Below are 22,900 nucleotides of genomic sequence, written 5' to 3' on the forward strand. Positions count from 1 at the left end.
TTTTTATCCAGATTCAACATAGATGATTTGGCAAAAATATTGAACTAATGCCTAGACAGAGAAATGACTTACTTTGGATATATGAGGGAGAGAGATCCGTCTGGAGTAGAGTATGAGGAAAGGAGTCATGTGAGCGTCCTAGGAAGGACCTTTTCTAGTCAGTGAAACCAGAAAAGTGTGGGCGTGGAGGGCTGGTTGTTTTTTGTTCATTATGTTTGTTTTTTACAACTTTATTGAGGTGTATTTCATATCCCATAAAATTCACCCATTTAAAGTATACAGTTAAGTGGTTTTTCGTATATTCACAGAGCTGTGAGACCGTCACTACCATCTAATTTTAGAATTTTTCAGTACCCCAAAAAGCCACCCCATACTCATTAGCGGTCATTCCTCTTTCCCTGCCCCCACCCCTTCACCCCTGCCCCGGGAAGCCACTTACCTTCTTTCTGTCTCTTTGAATTTGCCTCTTCTGAACCTTTTACACAAATGGAATCATAATACAGGTCTTTGTGACTGGCTTCTTTCACTTAGCATAATGTTTTCAAGGTTCGTGTTGTGGCATGTATCCGTACTTCATTCCTTTTTCTTACTGCTGGTCAATATGTCATTGTGTGGATAAACCACCTTTGTCTGTCTGTTCATCAGCTGATAGACATTTCAGTTGTTTCCTCTTTTTGGTTTTTATGAATACTACTGCTATGAACATTCTCATACAACTTTTTGAATAAATATATGTTTTCAGTTCTCTTGGGTATATGCCTAGGAGTGAGATTTCCTGGGTCATATAGTATTTCTGTGTTTAACATTTTGAAGAAGTGCCACACGGTTTTCCAAAGTGGCGGCACTGTTTTACATTCTCACCAGCAATATATAAGGGTTCTGATTTTTCTACATCCTCACCAAGACTTGTTCTTTACCACTATTTTGGTTCTAGCCATCCTAGTGGGTGTGAGGTGCTATCTCGCTGTGGTTTTGGTTTGCATTTCCCTAATGACTAATGATATTGAACATTTTTCGTGTGCTTATTGGTCATTTGTGTGTCTTCTTTAGAGAACTGTTTATTCTTTTGCCCGTTTTTTAAACTGGGGTTTTTTTTAATTGCTGATTTGTAAGAGTTTTTTATGTATTCTGGTTACAAGTCCTTTATCAGATATATGATTTGCAAATATTTTCTCCCATTGTGTGGGTTACCTTTTCACTTTGATCTTGTCCTTTGAAGCATAAAACTTTTTAATTTCGATGACATCCAATGTACTATTTTTTCTTTTGTCACTTATGCTTTCAGTGTTTTAGCTAAGAAACCATTGTCTGACACAGGGTCACAAAGATTTGCTCCTGTGTCTTCTTCTAAGAGTTTTATAGTTTTAACTCTTACATTTAGATCAATGACTGATTTTGTGTTAATTTTTGTGTGCAGTGTGAGGCAGGGGTCCAACTTCATTCTTTTTTTGCATGTGGATTTCCAGTTGTCCCAGCACCATTTATTGAAAAGTCTTTTCTTTCTCCATTGAATTGTCCTGGAACCTTGTCAAAAATCAATCAACCATAAATGTGAAGATTCTCTATTTTATTGACCTGTATGTCTGTCCTTATGCCAGTCCCATACAAACTTGATTACTGTAGCTTTGTAGTAGGTTTTGAAATTGGGAATTCTGAGTCTTCCAACTTTGTTATTCTTTTTTCAAGATTGTTTTAGCTGTTTATTTTCATACAAATTTTAGGATCAGGTTGTCAATTTTTGCAAAATGAAAAAGAAAGCAAACCCAACTTGGATTTTGATAGAGATTACATTGACTCTATAGATCAATTTGTGGAGTATTGCCATTTTAACAATCTTAAATCTTCCAACTCATGAACATGGATGTCTTTCCACTTAATTTTTTTCAATGGTGTTTTGTAGTTTTCACTGTATAACAAGTCTTACACTTCTTTTGTTAAGTTTATTCCTACGTATTTTATTCTTCTGTTGCAATTAAAATGGGATTATTTTCTTTCTTCATTTTTGTATTGTTCATTGCTAGTATATAGAAATACAATTTTTTGTATGTCTGTCTTGTATCCTGCAACCATTTATTAGTTCTAGTAGTTTTTGTGGATTCCTTAGGATTTTCTGTATGCAGGATCATGTCATCTGTGAAGAGAGGTGGTTTGACTTCTTACTTTTCAATCTGGATGCCTTTTATTTCTTTTTCTTGCCTAATTGCTCTGGTTAGAACCCCTAGTTCAATATTGAAAAGAACTGGCGAGAGCAGACATTCTTGTCTTGTTCTTGATCTTAGGGGGAAGCCTGTCAGTCTTTCCACGTTGAGTGTGATGTTAGCTGTGGGTTTGTATTTGTTTGTTTTTGAGGGAAGAATGAGATTGAATTTGATTGGTGCTCCAAGCAGCAAGTTCATGTTGAAAGAAGACAAGAGAGGTTCAGAATGAAATTCAGCTAATGAATACTGAGCTGGGGCGTGAGGTGACAGTGCTTTCATAATGGAATGAAATGGCCCAGAGCTAAGATTACAGGTCCTGGACTACTTAGTGTGTTTCAAACTTTGTAGCCAGATAGACTGGCTTCACCCCGTGCAGAAGTTTTCCACCAGCTAGCTTAGACTAGCTAATGAGTTTACATTGATAAGGAGTCTCCTTGTGTTTAGGTAAATTATGGTTCAGACTGGGGTTTAGAAGGTAGGAGAACTAAAAGAAGAATGTTTATCCCTTTGGACACCCTTTAAGAGCTTAGCACAACCACTGACCTCAGGATCACTCTCCTTGAAGAGCCCATTTTCTGATAACTGTTTGTTACTTTGTACTTTCTGTATACAGTTGGCTCTTTGTGGATTTGTGCTTAACTTCTCTTATTTGTACATTGTACAAACTTAAGAGTGTTTGCCTATGTCTCCTGACTCCACAAGACTGTAAGTTTTCCAAGGACACGAATCTTGCCTGCAGCTTGATATATGCCCCAAATGTCTAAATCACTTCTGTAGACCAGTAAGTAGTTATTACCTATTGTTAAAGATAAATGTGATCATAAATACAAATATTTCTGAGCCATCAGGAAGCATATTAGGTATAAATACATTTTGTACTTAATAAGCAGACCCTCGGTAGAGATGAAGGAGGTCACCTGAAAGTCATGATTTTAAGGTTTAATACAGACACACTTGGGTTTTTAAAGATGTGCAAGAGTGTTAGTTCTAAACTGCTCCTAGAATTTATTTAAGTTCTTTGTTATCTCCAGGCAATCTGACTTTTCGCTTCCTGTGGCCTTGATCTTTCCTCACTCCTACCCTGGAGTGCAGCCTTGTGACTCAACAATAGCTGGGAGGAAAAGCTTTGAAAGCAAAGCCCTGCCTTGCCCTTTGTTCCTCTCCCCACCTTGTGAAGGAATGAAGCAGAGCTTAGGAGAGTAGCTCCCTTTGCTTCTCTCCCAGAGGTGAAGCCGTTGGCTCCAAGCATAGAGTGAGAAGCCCGGAGAAGCTGAATAAAGGGTGAGATAAAGATACTGAACCTGTTTTTTCAAGCTTCTCTCAGTTGTTCTTTCCAGAGTGGCCAACACCCCTACATTGATATGCAGACAGGTTCCAAGGCCTTGGTATAATAGAAAGCTCACTGCTGGGTTCTAGTTCTCACCCTGCCACTAGGGGACCCTGAAACCTTCACTCAAAGACCGTCTTATTCAGCTTGGGCTGTCATAACAAATACCATAGACTGGGTGGCTTAAACACAGAACTTTATTCTCTTATAGTTCTGGAGGCAGGATGTCCAAGATCGGGGTGGCAGCATGGTCACATTCAGGTGAGTGCCCTCTGCCTGGCTTGCAGACAGCCTCCTCACTGTATCCTCACGTGGCCTTTCCTCAGTGTATGCGTGCATGGAGAGAGAGCAAGCCACCTCTCTGGTGTCTCTGCTTATAAGGGCACTAATGCTATCATGAGGGCCCCAGGCTCATGACCTCATTCAATCCTCTTTACCTCCCAGAGGCCCATGTCCAAATACCATTACACTGGGGCTTAGGGCTTCAACACAATGATTTGGGGGCGAACACAGGCATTCAATCCATAACAAAGGCTCTGATCCTCAGTTTTCTCATCTGTGAAATGAGGACGTTGAGAGTCTCTCTCGCTCTTAACATTTACGATTCCATGAGAAGTGCATTTGCATTATTTTCTATTTTTCTATTTTGAGTTATATGAAAGCCCCCCCCCCCCCCCGCATTCTCTCAGGCAACTGAGAATTGAATAGGTTTATATTTAAATAGAGTTAGGTTTATTCTTTCATTTAGTATTTTTTGAGCACCTCCTGTGTGCCAGGAATAGTTGTGAACACTGAGGCTATAGCAGTGAACAAACAGACACAAATCCTTGCCTTCCTGGAGCTTACATTCTAGACGAATTATGTAAGAAATAAAATTACAGTGGCTTAGGGGCCGGCTCGGTGGCCCAACGGTTAAGTTCGCATGTTCTGCTTCTCGGCGGCCCGGGGTTCGCTGCTTCAGATCCTGGGTGCAGACATGGCACCGCTTGGCAAAAGCCATGCTGTGGTAGGCGTCCCACGTATAAAGTAGAGGAAGATGGGCACGAATGTCAACTCAGGGCCAGTCTTCCTCAGCAAAAAGAGGAGGATTGGCAGTAGTTAGCTCAGGGCTAATCTTCCTCAAAAAAAAAAAAAATTACAGTGGGTTAGGTAATAATTGCTAAGGAGATAAAATATCAGGAACGTGGGGTTGCCATTTTTAGATAAAGTGGTCAAAGACCACCTTAGGTGTATTTGAGTCAGTAGGGGAGAGAGGGTGTGTTTAATTCGGCATGGCCAGATTGGGAGTTGAGAGCCTGCTCGGGAAAGCTCCTTAATCCAGAAATCCTACAGCAAGCCTGGTTCTTGTTTGCTGACTACCCACTTCTCTCTCCACTATCCCTTCTCCTCACCACCCCGTCATCCTGTTTTGTGCCAGACACTCTGCACTAATTAATGATTTCACAGCCCTTTTATAAATCTCAACCCAAGACTGTAATAAGTTCCATTTAACACCCCTGCTGCCAGAGTCTGGGAGGGTCTGGCTGGCTTAGAATCTCTACCAACTCCTGAGATAGTTTGATGTTTAAATAGTTCTACAGCTCCCTTCTTTCCCATTTCAGTGCTGCTTCTCTTTTGCCCTAGTTTTCCCCCTTGTTTCTCCGCGTCTTTCCATGTAGCCCTCCATCCCAAATCTTTTATTCTGTCATTCTCTGGCTTTGCTCTCTTTGTTCCTTTGTAACTTCCCTGCTTCCTCCCCTTCTGTACTTTGTTCGCCTCATGTCTGTGTTCATTCCGTCTCTAACTCTTCCCTTCTCCCCTGTGTATCCCCTCCAACCTCTCCTTCCCCCTTGCCCCGTGATGTTTGTGGAGAACAGGGTGAACACAGGTGAGGAGCTCTCTCCATTCCCCACAGAGTAAGTCATGTCTTGGTGTCTATCCTGTCTCCCCCTCGCTGTGCTGCCTGAGCACGCAGAGCCCTTTAAGGGAGAGATTCTGACACAAGTCAGTTAGAATTTAGAGGGCTGCTAATCTCGGCCAGTCCAGCCCTGCAGGAGCCCCATCCTCACTAAGCCTGTGGCATAGGGCTCATGCTACGGATTTTGCGTTGCCTCATTTGGATCCTTCGTCCTCTGGCTCAGGCCTTTGGCACATTTATAGTTAGTGGGTTATGGAAATGGTATCACACATCACTCAAATCGCTAAAGGTTCAGTGTGATCCGGAGAAGGGGGCGCCAGCAGGTGGTGAAACCTTTCATCAATCACTGCCATCTTCTCACTGCCTTTCTGCCCCAACCCCTGTCCAAGTGTCCAGAAAGTCAGAGCCTCCTGACTTCCCCTGGTGCTACCAGGAACCCGAGTGTTGGGTCCCATTCCAGAGGAGTCCTCTTCTTGCTCTCAGAACCCTTTTTTCCTAAGCCCTGGAAAGAGTGACAGAGAAGCTAGATTCTACCGTCTATACCCTGTGATTACAGTGCTTTTGATGGGATCCGTCCTTGCTCCCCACCTCCCTCCCTCAATTCCATTCAATCTTCAAATCAGATTCAACCTCAGGACTGGAAGGAATCTTGGCAGTCGTCTGATGAACCCAGCCCTCTCATCCGTACCCCATGTGGTTGTGTGGCTCCATCTTGAATATCTCTAGTTTCTCTTTGGCTATCTGGTCCCTTGGATTTGTGACTTGTGTCAGTGGCTATTTGTTGGCTGGTTTGCTGAACAATTGGACTAAACAGTGCTTTGTGTGTAGAATCCTACACATTGTAGTGGATGCTGTGTGTGTGTGTACATGGACGTGCCTGTGCAAAAAACACCTGTTTTATCCTGCTGGCCAACAGAGAAGAGAGGATGCAAAGATATTTCAGAAGCGGATGACACATCCTTTCCTCTCAAGGAGTTAACAGCTTGGTTGGGGAAACCGAGATGTGGTAGAATATTGATTTAAGAACACTTAGAAAAAGAGTGTTAAAACAAGTGCCATTAAATACAGAAATCAAGTCTTTGTAGAATGAATTCCTGGCCAGTATTCCTCTTTTTGCTCATGCTGGATATGTCACATGTAACTTGAAATAAATGGCTTGAATGGTTGTTTTCACTGGTTTTGTTGTAAGTAACTAACCAGTAACACAGAGGGAATTTATGAGGGCTGAGGTTATGCCTGCCTAGGAGGAGAGGTTGGTCAGGAGAGGCGAAATCAAGGAAAGCTTCTTGGGATTATTATGTTTTGATGGGTGGAACTGGGTCAGCACCAGTCTGCTTTGGGGCTTTTCTCGGTCTGTTCTGTCAATCACAGTTCTGGAGGCTCTGGACTGGCCTCCAGAAAGTGCCCTGACGGCCTTCAGTTCTGGCGCTGAGCCATAGCTGTCCAAAAGTGCTTTAGGACATTAAAGTCCACTCCCTATTTGAGATGCCACCTCATCCTAATCCTCTGCACTAACATTCACTTCACCTCCTGAGAATCCCTGGCGGTGATTCTAGGGCACTCAGACCCGCTGAAAGCCCTCAGCATTGGGGGTTGGGGGGTGGGGATGGCCCTGAGACTACTGGGAGCAATAAGGGACAGCATTCTGTTTTGTAATGGTATGTCTGGGACAGTCATCGGAGTTCAACTGAGGAAATCCACCACCCAAGCAATAGATAGTAACACCAGAAGGAAGGAGGCAAGCACGAAGTGCCCTTGTGCTAGAGTTGGAAGTAATGGGAACATCAGTCCCATATTTTGGGATAGAAGAGCAGCATATTTAGCAAAGAAGGCAAGGCCTGGCATTCCTTCCTGTTGGCCAGGATTAGGAGGAGCTGTGGGAGGGGTAGGTTTCCTGAGGGCCCTTCCAGGATGTTGATTATAAGAGTTATAACCCTAGATTCCTCTGGCCTGCTGGAAGTCGTCTCTTCCCCATCCTATCTCCAGCCAAGATTGTTCCCTGTCTGGAGAGATTGATGTTGCTGTTTCCTGTTCCACAAGATCCCTTTCAGTTTCACTTTTGGGGTCTCACCCAGGGAACTCCTTCCTGATGTCTTTGTGAGAAGTAAGGGATGGAATGAGGGGAGGGACCTCAAGAGTGCGTCTCTTTCTGGGCAAGTTATTTTGAGTTCTTGCTGCCATTCAGTATTCAGCGTTAGTTATATCCATGAGATGGCTTCTTCCCTCCCTCCCCCCACCCTTCTTCAGTTTCCTGGAAATGAAGTAGGGGCTGGAAGAGAGAAAGGATGGAAATTCCCATTGCATCTCTCTCCACTGTGCAGTGGCTGAGATGGGGTTTGGGCGAGGGGGATGGGAGAGGTAGAGAGATGGAGTCAGCCCTGGAGGGAGAGGCCAAGAGACTGCTGAGCCGATGGTATGGGCCTAATTACTCCTCTGCCTTGAGCTTGCCTGTAATTGTGGTTTCTGGGAGCCAGCGCGTCCTGGAAATCTGCTGGAACAGCAGAGATTTGGGGTTTCCGCCTGGGATGGAGTTGAATTTTCCACTTGGAACAGCTTGCCCAGCACCCATTTTTGAATCCCTGACACTCTAAAGGGGCAATTAGGATATCTTAGGACTACAAGGCCTTCCTTTGGAACTGAATAAGAGGTTGCACACCCTGAAATTCTGGACCTTTTTGTGAAGTTCAGAGAGGCAGCAGATAGCAGGAGCCAGTGAAGAGCTGTATGCTGAAAGTCAGGAGATCGACTCTGTCCCTGCCCTTGGGATGAGGACTTAACATCTCTAGAATTTAGTTTCCCCTTCTATCATTTGATTTGAACATCTGTCTTTTTTACAGGGATATTCCTAAATAATAGATGAGGAAATGCTAGACTAATAGAAAGGAGTAACTCAAGTCCCTTTTTTCCCATGGTGGTGATAATGATAGCTAATACATGTTTTGAGTAATATTGTATGCCCTGTGCTAAATGCTTTAATGAACGGCACCCTTTAATCTCATAACAATCCAGTGAAGTAGTTACTAAGCTCTGCTACAGATGAGGAAACCTGAGGGTGAGAGGTGAAATCTCTCACCTGAGGTCACAGAGCCGGTGTCAGCATCAGGATTACCACACAGGGATCTGATCCCACAGCCTGTGCGTTCGGCCAGCAGACATATGAATGGTAATCACATTATGTTTTACGCTTGTGCCAGGAAACACCCAGAGCCAGACTGGCTCAGTGAGCTCTGGGTCTTGAACTTGGAGTCAGGGAACTTGAGTTCAAGACCTGACACAAGCCGTCACTAACCCTGGGACCTCAGGCAAGTCCTTTATCTTCTCTGAACTGCAGCCTCCTCATCTATAAAATAGAAATGTTCAGTCATTCTGAGGATCAAATGAGGTACTGCCCAGCACTACACCTGCCACCCAGCAGATGCTTAATAAATGTTAGCAGAATCTCAGTTCATATAAGGAGGAATAAGCAGCCAATCCCTGCCATCTTGAATTTGTGATCTGAGATTTCAGAACACTGGCATAAGTTAAGGATGGCTCTATGGCAAAGTAAAATGGGTGGTGTGGACTCTCTGTAACCAGAGAGCAGAGCATTAGCAGAGAAAGGGCTCCAAAGTTGAATGGCTTGGGTTCACTACCAGCTCCATCTCACTCGCTGGACGTATGACATTGAACCAGTTACTCAGCCTTTGTATAGCCCAGTTTCCTCATCTGTAAAATGGCAACATTCGTAGTACCAGCACATGGGGTTGTTGAGAAGATTAAATAAAATAAAATACGAATGGCTAATATTTATTGAGTTCTTACTGAGCCCTGGCCTGAGCATTTTATTTTTACACGTTTTAAATAATTCAGTCCTAACAGCAATCCCATGAGATGGATGTTACTATTATGCTCATTTTAAGGATGAGGAAGCTGAGGCACAGAGAGGTTAAGTCACTCGTCTGAAGTCACATAGCTAATAAATGGCAAGGCCAGCATTTACATCTGGGAGAGGGGCTCAGGAGCCTCCACTCTTAATCAAACTGTCTTGTCTTAGTAAGTGCTAAAAAACATGCCAGCTCTTATCGTTGTCATCATCATTGGAATCCCACCCATCAATCAGTCACAAGTATTTACTAAGAGTATATGCTTAGCACTCTGCTAGTTATTGTGGGCTCTGTCAACAAAGAATGTGACAGGATTTCTGCTCTTAGTTTATTTTCTATTTGAAAGGAGACATGATCAATATGAATGAAATAATTTGAAAATAATCAAATGCTAAGTGATGCAATGTGGACTCAAGATATAGCATAAATTAGTTTATTAACTAAACTGGTCATTGGAGAAGTTGCTCTGGTTAAGGGAGCTTCCTAGAGAAGGTAGTACGTGAATTTAGCCATAGAAAACTGGGCCAAAGGGCAAGGGTCAGCTATTTGGCACTGGAGTGTGGAAGGAGTTAGAATTTCAAGGTTGTCATTCATCATTCAGCAAATTTTTATTGAGGCTATACTATGTGCCTCGCCCAGTGGGGAATAAGCTTGGTTGCTGTTGTTTCTCTCCTGGTCAATCCAGGTTTGTTTCCTGAAGATTATATTTGCAGACTGGCAACTTCCAAGTTGAAATACTGTCATTGCCCTGCTCAAAGTGTTCCCTTGTTGACATCATAAAACCTCATTATAATGTGATTTGTTCCTAGGTTGAATGAGTGTTTTCTAGGTCCCTGGAAAGGGACTGCAGGGACCATCTGGTTCATCCCTTCCTCTCCCCATCACGCCCGTCCACACACCCACACACGCGCCACTACACTCTCAGCTTGTTGGGAAACTAAGGCCTAACTAAAATAATAATCCGGAGCTTCCAACCCCAGGACACTTCCTTTTAAACTACCCTATGCTGCCTGACGGTAAACTGAGTCAAACAAAATGCTCTGAAATGTAACTGCATAGGACAAATACTTATTATTTCTGTTCACCTACAGAGGGGGCTATAATCCCGTCTCCCAGCGCCAGTGCTTTTTATCTTCTTGGCATCCGTTTCGCTGTTGTTCAGCCCCCTCGATACGAAAGATTTAATTCAGTAGGAAGGGGTATAAGAGACAGCAGCACTTGCTGGAAGTGGTGGGAGCCACTGCTCTAAAACCCCTGTCTTCCCGCAAAATGCCCTGGTGTCTCCGCCAGTGGAGAAGGCAGCAGCTAGTTGCCTCTCTTGATGTGTGTGACCTAGATCTGCAGACTCGAGAAGTGCCCAGATAGGCAGGGCCGATGGGGCGTTCTTTTGGCTTGTGGCCTGCCCACTCTGCCTCCTGTTGGGCAGGTATGTGTCTGAGTTCGTTGTTTGGAGTTGTTTTAACAGCATGGCTTCTCCAGCAGTCCCAGTCCTACGAGTCAACATGAGGGGATGGAGTGAGAGTCAGAGAGGTCCTCAGGGGCTCATTCAGTGATGAGACTGCGATGAGAGCTACACGGATCTGGGTGCTAGGGAAGTTGACTCAGATTTTCTCTAGCTGGCCTTCTGTCCGCATCCTAACCATGTCTGTAAAGTATCCTTTGGCTCAGGTTATTGTTGGGGGTCCCAGGTCAGGTGGCTGGGGAAGCAGGTGCTGAAGCAAAACAAAATAGAAGACAGGAGTCCCTCCTTCTGAACAGGTATTTTATTAGACAAAACACAGTCTAAGTTCCCTTTTAAAGTAGTACAGAGGCAAAGATATGTGCTTATAACACAAGTGGAATGCTTAAGGGCTAGAAGGATGCAAAGAATAGGAGCAGTCCTCATTCAAGAGTTAACTGAGGAAAGCTTCCGGAAGGAGGGGAGTTTCTGGGGCAGTCTTTAGAAGGATGGAGCAGGAATTTGTAGGGAGCCTGTTGTAGGCTGCTGAAGAACCTCCCCCACCACCCTTCTTTCTTCTCTCTGCTTCCAGCGGGGCTTCCTGAAGTCACCAGCTAAGAATGTGGAGGGTAGGGGCACTCAGCCTGCGATGCTCTGGGTCCCCTCCCCCATGACAGCTGGTGGCTCAGATGCCGGGACTGGATTGCATCTTCCTGCAGTTACCTCAGCAAAGAAGAGCAGCCGTTCTGCTGTCAACTCAGTTACCTCTGAGAGTCACTCATCCTAGGGTTTCACCATTTCACCTCAGCAGTTTTCAAATCGGAGACTGACTTTCCTCTGCCACCCAGTACTTTGCTATCAATTTTGCTATCAACTCAGAGAAAGGAAACTAATTAAAAATCCACCTTAACAAAGTAAATCAGAAAGGTGAATCTTCCGAGCCAAACGACAAATTTTTTTAAAGCAAATGAAGACTTCTTGGATGTGGCTGCTATTTTGGGTGGTTTGTTTTATGGTTTGTCCTTTATTGTGCCAATAATCAAAAATTGACTCAAATAACAATTCTGTTTATAGAAAGTATAAAGCAAGGTATGCCTTGCTTTGTTTAAGAAACCCCAGTCTTTTAAAGTTTGTACGTAAAGTATTATCATCACCTTCAGGAGGATTTACTTTAGAACACGTCTACTTATCTTTCCAGGAAAACTCCAGGTAAAACAAGATACACCTGTAGGGGGATTTTGGGTTTGCAAATGATTTAGTTATCACAGTGCCCTGTGAGAGGTACAAGGCTTGGTCTTCCCATTTTATCAGTGTGAAAGCTGACACTTAGAGGTGTTATGTGGCTTGTCCGCTGGCACACAGTGGGCATGATGTAGGCAAGGAAGAAACCTCGTTCCACAGATCAAGGTCTTTTCCATCCCACCCTCCCAAGTCTGGGGCCCTGTGACAGGTGCTCATTCTTTCTTGTGAATTCTCGGCTTTGCTCCTCCTGATGACTTTGCTTTTGTTAAAACCAGGAAACTGGAATAAAAATATTCTCAGCTGTCTCCTGGGCATCACCAATGAAGACTCGAGAGTGCTTCTAGGTCATTGTCAGTGAGGGTATCTACTGTTTTTTTTCCCAGTTGAATGAATTGAGTTCCGTCTGAGCCCTCTCTGGGTGCAAAGACCTGATATGCTGAAGAAAATTGTGAGGGACAAAGAATCATGTAATGTTAGAACAAGAAAGGGCGTGAGATCATCATGGGTCCAGCCCCTTCATTGTGGGGGTGATGAAGCCAAGGTGCTGAGACAGGAAGATTGGACTTCAGTGTCAGGCAGGCTCGACTTTATGTCCTGGCTCTGCCATTTAATAGTTGTGTGTCCTTGGGCAGCTTATTTAACTTCTCTGAGTCTCATTTTCCTCATCTGTTAAGGAAAATAACACTGTCTACCTCCCCAGGTTGTTGTGAGGATTAAATGAATGCCTGTAACATATTAGATGCTTATTCTATATAATTTTCTTCTCCTTTTTCAAGGGTATACAAAAGGATAGGGGCAGAGTAGGTCTAGAACCCAGATGTCTAGACTGTCAGTCCTGCCTTCTCGGTCCCTTGGCCTGCTCCTCCCTGTTGCTGTGGCAACCTCAGTGATTTCCCTTCCTGTGTGCCACACACACGCACACACACGCATGCACAGGCCAGCTGGATCTTCCTGAAATGCAGTTACACAGCTAGTGAATGGCAGCATTAGTACCAATATCCATCCAGGTCTCCCGGTCTCCTCTTGCTGTCCTGAGACACTTTGTTTCCATCAGAGGCAGCAGTTTGATGGAGGATGCTTAGACGAAAGCACATGAACACGGACTAAACCTAAGAGTCAGCAACTTCAGATGGGAGCTATGAGACAGTTGCATCTATAATAGACAACTGAGAATTCGCTTATTTTGTGTTGTGAGGCAGGACATGTTTGCTTTGGCAGTGGCTTACTGATTGCGTTTGACTTAGGGTCTTATAACAAGAATAGCATCCATCTTTTAAGCATTGCTGTGTGCCAGGCCTTGTGCTAGATACTTTACTTACATTACACCAGTTCTTACAACAGCCCTGTGGGATAGGCAGCTAGTATTCCAGTTTTATAGATGAGAAAACTGGGGTTAACAGAAAGTAAATCCTTCTCCCTAAGTTACGCAAATGGTCTGAGAGAGAGCCAGGATGCAAACCCACGCCATCTAACTCCACACTCTCCCACGCTGCTCCTAGTATCAGGAATATGTGAGAAGTTAGATAATTCAGATGTGAGTCTATACGTGTGCTGCTAGAGCTTGTGAGGCTGGTGGGCTGTTGGGTTCTGAGTGAAGAGAAGTTGCACAGTCAGCATCGAGTCCAGTTGTTCTCTGCTAAGCGCTCAAGATGGCTGCCCCTCTGAGCAGGGCTCACTTTGTCCTCGCTGGGAGTACAGAGATGAACTTGTCATGCCTCTTTCCTTCAGGAGCTCACAGTCCGATGAACAAGGGAGAAAGGTTGGCACCATGCGGGAAGTGCTTTGGTAGAAATACGTCCCAGGTGCTGTGGGAGACAGAGAAGTTATTGGAAGGGTGACTCTGGACAGGCTTCCAATTTCCTTTGACTGATCTGAAGGGCTGGAGGCTCTGCCGTGGGAGAGAAGGCGGAGTGTGGCGCAGCTGTGGCCAAAGGAGGCAGACCAGCACTGTGCCATAGAAAGAGAATGCAAGCCACAGGTGTGATCGAAGAGCTTCTAGTAATGGCATAAAAAAATAGTAAAGAGAAACAGTGAAATCAATTTTAATGATATATTTCATTTAACTTAACATATTTAAAATACTGTTATTTCAACATGTAATCAACATAAAAAGTTACTGATACTTTACATTCCCTTTTTGTGGTTCTAAGTCTTTAAAATCTTGTGTGTATTTTATACTGACAGTGTCTCAGTTTAAACTAGCCACGTTTCAGGTGCCCTGTAGCCCCGTGGGACTCGCAGCTCCCCTGGTAGACAAGCAGAGCTGGCAGCTGCCGGTGTCCTCCTCTAGCAACCCACTCCAGCAGCCCCTCCCTCTCACCTGCCCTTTCTGGTCAACCCTGGCAGCAGTGCTCTTGGTCAGCTGCGTGTCATCCCTGCCCTCCCTGGTCTCTGGGCCTGCAGCCTTTCCTCCTCCAGTCCACGCGAGTCACTACAGTCAGACCTGTCTTTTTAAAGGCTAAACCTGATGCTATTACTCCTTCTAGAAAGCCTTCAAGAGCTCCCCTCTGTAAAGAGGAATATCCATAATCTGCCCCAGCCTTTTCCTTCTGTCATCATACCTCCTCACATTGACATGTTGTTTGAGTGTTTCCACAGCCTTTTGACATAGCTTATCTCATTTAATCCTCACAGCAGCTCTGTGACGTAGATAGAGCAGGGCAGGTGAATTATCCACATTCTTAGGTGGAGAAACTGAGACTCAGAGTTTGAGAGAGTTTCCTAAGATCCCCCAGGTAGTAAGGGGCAGAACAGGATGGGAACTCAGGTCTTGGCAGTTTTATCTCATTTATTCCTTGTTTCTGGCCCTTCTCTCTTTTTCCTCTGTGTTGCAGTGACAACCTCACCAGAGTTGCAGTGTCCTCTGGCTCCTTCTGTGCCTCTAACTATGCCATGTTCTTCCCCTAGAATGTCCTTCCCAGCAAAGCCTCCCATCGGAATTCTGCCCTTCCGCCCAGGTTCTGGTTAAATAAAGTGTACTCCTCTCTGATTCCTTCTTTAGCCATCCCCTTCCCAAATCCGCTTTGTAGTTACCAACACACTTTAACATGCGTTTTCTTGTTTAGTGGGTTCTTCGCCGCCTTGGGTACAGAAGTGTTATAGGAATCTGGAAGATTGAAGCTTGACCAGGAGCTTGACCAGTTCTTACAGCCAGGTTGATGTCACTCCCTGCTGGAAGTCCCTGGAGAGGCTAACACCCTCCTCCTTCATTTAGTCTTTGTTAAAACTATGAGGTTGTGAATTTAATCCTAACTTACATGCGTTGTGGAGGTCAGTCAACACTCTTTCTCTTGATGCTAAGTGTGTACTTTTGATATTTTGATAACCGCAAAGTTCTTTTGCGTATGTTATCTGATTTCGTCTTTCAACATATATTTATTGAATGTCTGCTGTATACTACGTTCTGGAGCTGCTGTGTGCTCCAGAGAACAGGAAACAATGAAACTTATCATTAAACAGGGAAAGTAGACGTTAAACTATCAAAAAAGCACCAGATAATTAGTTACTGTTGAGTTAGGCACTGCAGAGGAAAATCTCAGGGGAGAGCCAGCTTAATGGGTGTCAGAGAAGGCTTCACTGAGGAAGAGGCGTTTACACTGAACCATGAAGAATGAGCGTGAGCTGGCCTGGCCACGGTGGGAGAGGTCACCCCTGGGGCTGGAATAAGTGAGGACGGACGGGGAGCGAGGAGATGAGGCTTGAGAGTAAGTAAGCATGAGGCCCTCACTGAGCACTTCCTAGGCCCTGGTAAGGATTTGGAACTTTATACAAAGGCAGTGATTAACCACTAAAGGGTGATGTATGTTCTAATTTATCCTTTTAAAAGATCACTCTGACTGTGTGTAGAGAATGGATGGATTCTGGAGGAGTGAAGCCCAGACTAAATGTAAGGAGCCCCGCTGTTCTAGGAGAGAGGCGATCGTGTCTCACGCCGGCCTGTGATGGGGTGGGGCCGAAGATGGCAGACTCCAGAATATCAGTAGGACTTGGCGGTTGATTGGATGTGAGTGGGCATCAAAGATAACTCTCAGATTTCCTTCCAGTCTGAGCGAGTGCACGGCACTGCTTCCTGAGGAGTAAACATTTGCTCAGGAGCAGGACTCACCTTGGCTGGGGAGAGTGATTTCCGTTTGAACATTTTAGCTTTGAGGTTTTGGGGAAGGTGACTTGGTCCTCCCAATCACCTTTTGAGGAAAGTGGTATTACCCACATTTGTTGTTGTTGTTTTTTAAAGATTTTATTTTTCCTTTTTCTCCTCAAAGCCCCCTGGTACACAGTTGCATATTTTTAGTGGTGGGTCCTTCTAGTTGTGGCATGTGGACACCACCTCAGCATGGCCTAACAAGTGGTGCCATGTCCGCGCCCAGGATCTGAACCGGCGAAACCCTGGGCTGCCGAAGTAGAGCACGTGAACTTAACCTCTCAGCCACGAGCCAGCCCTCCACCCACATTTGTTATTGAGAAACTGAGGCCTGGAGAGGTCAGGTGATTTGCCTAAGACTCCACAGTGAGGAGGAGGCTGAGCCTGAGCTCAAGCTCATATTTTACTCCTGAAGCTATCTTTCCAAACTATGTCACATGGGCTGTATGCTAAGTATTAGACGTTGAACCAAACTAGCCAACACTCCCTCCTCCACACATGCCTGTGTGCCAAGTTGTCGGCTCTGATAGTCAGACAAGGCCTAAAATCTCTTGTTCCCTAAGAGACCTTCATGGAAATAGAAAGGAGAGCTTCCATGGCCCTGCCCTACCCAGAATTAGAACACGCCAGGAGTCATCCCCACTTTTCCACTGATGGTTCACTCACTCATTCTCGTCCTGTTCCCCTCACCTGTGACACATGTTGAGCATATGTCACCCCAAATTGGACCTGGAAAAGACATCAGAAAACACGATAAATCCATTTGTACAGGACTTTACACTTTCAAAGAACTTAACAAATATTACCTCTTTGATCCTCATGTCAGCTCTGAAAGAAAGAAAGAACATGTATATTCCTTCAGCAAACAGTTTTTGGAACGGGCATCTGCTACACGCCAGGCACCGTACTGGAACTTGGCTGGTGATACAAGGATGAAAAGGGTGCCGTCCTTGTTCTCAGGGGGTTTAAGTTCTGATAGGGAAAACTGATGATAGACTCAGAAGTTAAGGGACTTGTTTTGAGAGTTCCTCAAAGTTATGGTCCTCTGAATAAGGAATAACTTGGGCTGTGCTTGTTAAAATAAAAATAGATTCTAGGGGCCAGCCCAGTGGCACAGCGGTTAAGTGCGCACGGTCTGCTTTGGTGGCCCAGGGTTTGCCAGTTCGGATCCCGAGTGTGGACCTATGCACCGCTTGTCAACCTATGCTGTGGCAGGCGTCCCACATATAAAGTAGATGGGTACCAATGTTCCTCAGGGCCAGTTTTCCTCAGCAAAAAAGAGGAGGATTGGTAGCAGATGTTAGCTCAGGGCTAATCTTCCTCAAAAAACTAAATAAATAAACAAAAATAAAAATAGATTCCACACTACAGGCCTGCTGAGTTGGATCCCCAGGGTTGGAGCCTCACTTGATTCATATGCTGCTCTACGGCTGGTGTATGATCCGATTGAGATGTGAGCCTTTTCTGGCTACATTGCCAGAGACTTTTCACTCCATTTGTCTGGCCCCTACTTTTGCAGATGAGAGAACCGACACAGGTAGACGTCGAGTGGGTGGTGGCGCGAGGGCCCACAGTGAATTAGAGACGACTGGGATTAGCACCTGAATCTCCCTGATTTCCAAACCCAACTCTTTTCTGCAGCACCATCTGAAGTGTTAACTTTGCACTCTGGTTCTAATCGAAACTGCTGCTTTTTTCCCTAAATGTCTTCAATTACGTAAACTCTTAGGGAGCATTTGTGTCACATTCTGTCGGCAGGGGTTGTCTGCAAACAGCCCTCTTTCCTTTCCTGTAGAGACATGCAGGCCTAAGAGGCGGGGTTGGCCAGCCTCAGACCTTAGGGAAAATTCTACCCAGAGGTAGAATCCTTGGAAAGTTAGGGTGCTAGAGAGGCTGCTTCAAGCTCCACCCTGGTAGATAAGAGAAGCTAGACCAGTAAGGCAAGGTCAGGGTTCGGTGAGTGTGGACTTTATCTAGAACTAAGATCCTGGCAGGGTAGCTCTTTCCTGGTTTACTGCTGCTCCTGGCTTTGGGGAGGCGCCCCGGAGCATTACTCTGCCACAGACTCGAGACCTAGGCTGGCCTATGCAGGGTGTGCTTTTTTATCTCCGTCTATCGTATGTGTTATATGTCTTTATATACATATATAACATGTATTATATATGACGTATACACATATGAGATACAGTTATATGTCCTGTGTGTCCGCATGTGAGATGTATATATTATATATGTGTATATATATTGTGTGCAAGGGTGTGTGTGCGTATGTATGTATGTAAAAAAAAAAAATAGGAGAGAAGGTCCAATAAAGACCGCTTAGATCTACGTATGGCCACAGGTCAGTCCCTTTTTGATTGGAAGCACAGACCTTGAAGTCACACCGACTTTATGCACATCTTAACCCCACTTACTTCACCTCTCTGTTCGCTCCTCTGAGACTGGAGTGCAGTACCCAGCTCACCAGGCTCTTGTGATGATGAAATGAGATAATGCATGTCAGATGCTTGGCACGGTGCCCGGTGGGCAGTAAGAACTTAATAATATTGTCACAGAACAGGGATATTCTAGGCCCTTTCCTCATTTACACACTGTGGTGGGGTGGGGTTCAGGATGAAGAGACCAGGAACCTCCCACTGAGGGGGCTGATACCACCCACTGCAGCAGATTGTCACCATGCGAGACTATGAGCCCAATGGTGCCAGAACTTCTTCCTTTTCAAGAGAGACCAGAAACCTATAATTTTTAATGTGAAATTGCCTGATTTTCAAATTTTAACAACTAATTTTATAAAAACAGTTACAGTCACTCACACACACACCATAGGCCAACAGAAGGGCTGTGTGGGCTGGTTACCAGTTTTCGACTTTGCTGTCCGGAAGGTCAGCAGACATTTACTTGGTTTATTGCGCACCCTCTGGGTGAGGACGAAGAGGGTGTCTTCGACATGTGTTTGCAGAGAGCCCGTTCTGTGCCTGGTGCTGCTCAAGAGCACGCAGGGACGTACTGGCTGTAACCTCTGCCTCAGCGGAGAGGCAGGGCCGATGCCACAGATGATGGGGAGCAGTGTAGGAGGGAGGAACATTTGTGTCAGAATGTGGGCCGCATTGTAAAGAAAAGGATGAGGAAATGGAAGATTTCTATGAACTGATGGAGTTACTTTGAGGATATATTAAATGGAAAAAGCAAAGTGTAGAAGTTGTAGGATACTACCTGTTGTGTAAGCAAGAAAGGAAAATAATATTTCTAGGTATTTACGCAGTATTACAAGAAGAAACACACAAAGGAAACCAAAAATGAATGAAAATGGTTACCTGGGGAAGAGTGGGGTGAAGAGATAAGGACACTCCTGAATATGCTTTTAAAATTTCATTTTGAATTTTCAACCATGTAAATGTTTAACAAATTCAAAAAATAAAATTAAGTAAATCTGAAAAAAGCAAACCCTAAAATTAAGTATAAATATAAAAAGAACCCTAAATATATTTCAAATTGATACCATAAAAGGAATTAATCCTAAGTAACTTTCATCCACAGTCCTGACTGTGTACCTTTAGTGGGATGTAGTCTAAGGACGAAAAGAATTGCAAAGAAACCCTGAAGTTTGCTTAGTAAGTTTGCTGTTGCCAGTGTTACGGTGCAGTAACCCCAGAAGCTGTCTTGTGTGTATTCTAGAGTAAAGCAAATGAGTCAATATATTCTATTGTTTGGGAACAGAGTTCTCACCACAGGAAAAGGAAGATAAAATATGGAATTGGGGACGATGAGGAAGAACTCTTGAGTGAGAGTCAAACTGGAGATTTCAATGTGAACTCACAGTTTCTTAATGAGTATTTCCTAGCTCTGTCCATTGAAAGGGCCTAGAAGCAGTGACATCTCAGTAGCAGTGAGCACCTAGCACCCAGATCTTGTTTCTGAATACATTTCCTAATAAAAGGAACCAGGGCTCCTTAGAGGAATGTTTGATTCCAGGGCTGGCCACAGGGAAAGTGCAAGGTGAGCCTGGAGGGTCTTTTTGTGCCAGAAGGCAAAGATGCGCTCAAAGACAGATGGTGACACTTTAAAAGGATACAGGAGCTGGCTTGTAGAAGCTCTCACCAGCCAAATTGGGACAACTTTAACATTTAAAAAAATGTGATGGTAATAATGGACTATAATGCATTGCATTGGGGAGGAAAATCCATGAGTTCATTGCAGTCCAGAAAAGGGAAAAGAAGGCCATCTTTACAAAAGACTGTCTGCTAATAGGTGAAGGAATGGTAGAATTAGCAAATTGCTATTTTGCAGTCACCAGTGCAGTAACTGGTTCAGGCAAGGATCATCAATGGATAGTAAAACTGTTGGATGAGAGGTTGTTGGAAAACAAGATATTGTATGGTCTCAAAATATCACCCCACAGGTTTCCCATTATTCAAATGGGAAAATATGCCTTTCCCACTGAGGAATCTCAGGAGTACCACCTACCTAAGTCATCAAACCTGGCATGACCCAAAGTGGCCAAGCTACAACATCACTTACATAATATTCTTTTAAACTGTTTAATCTGAATGTAATCATGAGGAGACAAACAAATCCACTGCAGGCAATTCAATAAGACAACTGGCCAGAACTCTTCAACATGTCGGTGTTGGGAGAGACTGAGAAAAGGGAGGTAGGGGGTCGGGAGAGCATTCTAGAGTAAATGAATCTAAAAGAGACATGAGTAAGTGCAATTTGAGATCTGTGATTCAGTCCTGGATTAAGGCAGTTGGGGAAGAGCTATATAGAAGATTAGTAAAACAACTGGGGAACTTTGCATATGAGCTATATATATTATATATATATAGATAGATAGATAGATAGATAGATAATATTATTGTATCAAAGTTAAACTCACTGGGTGTGCTGATGGCATTGTGGTTATGTAGGAGAATTCCAAGCGTCTTAGGGAGATATGCTGAAGTATTTAGGGGTAAAGTGTCATGATGTCTGTGATTTCAAACAGGCAAAAATGTATAATCATAGAAAGATACAGCAAATGTGACAAATATTAATTGGTGAATCTACATGGAGGGTACACAGGTATTCATCATGCTGCTCCTCAACTGTGGTGTCGGTTTGAAATTTCTCAAAATAAAATGTCAGGGTAAAAAAAAGTGAGCTGCGATGGCCAGGGACAGCCTCGTGGAGTCAATGCTGTTAGAGCAGAGCCTTGAAAAAGGAGTAAGAGAGGAGAAGGGATGGAGGCCACCATAAGACGGGGGTGAGAGTGAGCACAGCATCTTTGAGGATCCAATAGAGGTCGGAAAAAGTAGACGAGTAATGAGTGAACTTGAAAAGGTATTTGGATCCACTTGATGAAAGGCCTTTAATACCAGGCGATTGCATGCACATCTGATCATCTAGATAGTAAGGAGAGAATTCACAGGTTCTTGATCAGGGGAACTCAAAGAAAATAGTGTTTGGGAAAGTTAGTCTGTTGTAGTGGACGGCTGGATAAACTGGGGAGTGAAAACAAGAGGTCTTTTTCAGTCATCCAGGCTTGAGGCGGTGGACGTGTGGCTTAAAGTGGCTATCACTGATGATATCAAGGAAGGAGCAACTCTGGAAAAACATAAAAGGACCCTCCAAGTCTCCATAACTGACTGGATGTCTATGGGCTAATTGAGAAGTTGGATCAGAAAATCCGTCTCACTTGGGCCATTTAGAGAGCCACAAATCTGGGGGGAAATTCTCCACTGTCCTGGGCCCTCTCCACACCCAGCAAGTTTAGGCTGATTGGAATCTGATCTCTGCTGCCAGATTTTGACAGGAATGTCATCAGAAAGAGGGCAACCCCACCAATAAGTCTTGGGTTTTTTTGACAGCCTCTATTTCAAGCCAAACTACTCCTTTCCCTCTTCCCTTGTCTCACAAATTTTAACCCTCCACAGTCTCCCTCCCAGATCTCTGCTCAGACTCAAAGCCCAGCTGACTCAATAGCCCAGCATTGTTTCCATCCACCAGATCTGCTGCTTTAGGCATTTCTTCCTCCTCCAATTCAACAGTAGTCTTTCCTGCTCATGTTTCAATCCCCTCGTCCCCCACTGTACCTGCCCTGCCCTGTGATTTCTTTTAGAGGAACTTTTTGACGGCTGCTGAAATGATCCTTGTCCATGCCCCTCACAGTCCTCTACAGCCAGGTACAGGGACCTTGGCCTCACGTGCCTTCAGTTACGTGGAACAGCTCACAACCCAGCTCAAGTGCAAGCCCAACCAGGTTAAGAGTTAACCAGGTTCAAAAACCAAGTTAACTTGCCAGACCATTTTTTCTAGGCTTTAATATGGGCCTAGGAAGCCAGTTTCCTTCAGGGTCAAGCAGAACGAGGCAAGGAGGCGGCCCGAGCTGCCCCAAGATAAAATGGGCTTTCTCATGAGAAGCAATGAGGAGGAGGCGGAGGAGTTCAATCCATCGTGGGTAACCCACTGGGGAGGTGTTGTTGATCCGACCGAAGACAGCAGATGAGCAGCTGGAATAAAAGACCTTTAAAGGTCCATTCTGAGAATCCTTCTCTGATAGGGGGTGGGGGCGGAGCTGTTGCCACTCAGTGTTTGTACTAAAGTTCTGTATGTTGACCTCATTCATTACCTGCAAGTGCGTGTTTCATTCATTTTTGTATCCCCTGGTGGCATAGTGTCTACAGCAGCACTTCTCCAATAGAACTTCCTGCAGTGATGGAAACCTTTTATTCTGCCCTACCCAGTACGGTAGCCACTAGCCATATGTAGCTATTAAGCCCTTGAAATGTGGCCAGTACAACTGAGAAACTGAATTT

The 22,900-nt window shown here is 44.5% G+C and overlaps 1 protein-coding gene across 7 annotated transcripts in view; it reads left to right on the forward strand.

Moving 5' to 3' along the window:
* ARHGEF11 (Rho guanine nucleotide exchange factor 11) overlaps positions 1–22,900 on the forward strand; it is a 99,391-nt gene that overhangs the window by 27,620 nt on the left and 48,871 nt on the right. The window lies entirely within an intron of this gene.

Source organism: Equus przewalskii, unplaced genomic scaffold (assembly GCF_037783145.1).
Source record: "Equus przewalskii isolate Varuska unplaced genomic scaffold, EquPr2 ChrUn-9, whole genome shotgun sequence".
NCBI classification, from domain to species: domain Eukaryota; kingdom Metazoa; phylum Chordata; class Mammalia; order Perissodactyla; family Equidae; genus Equus; species Equus przewalskii.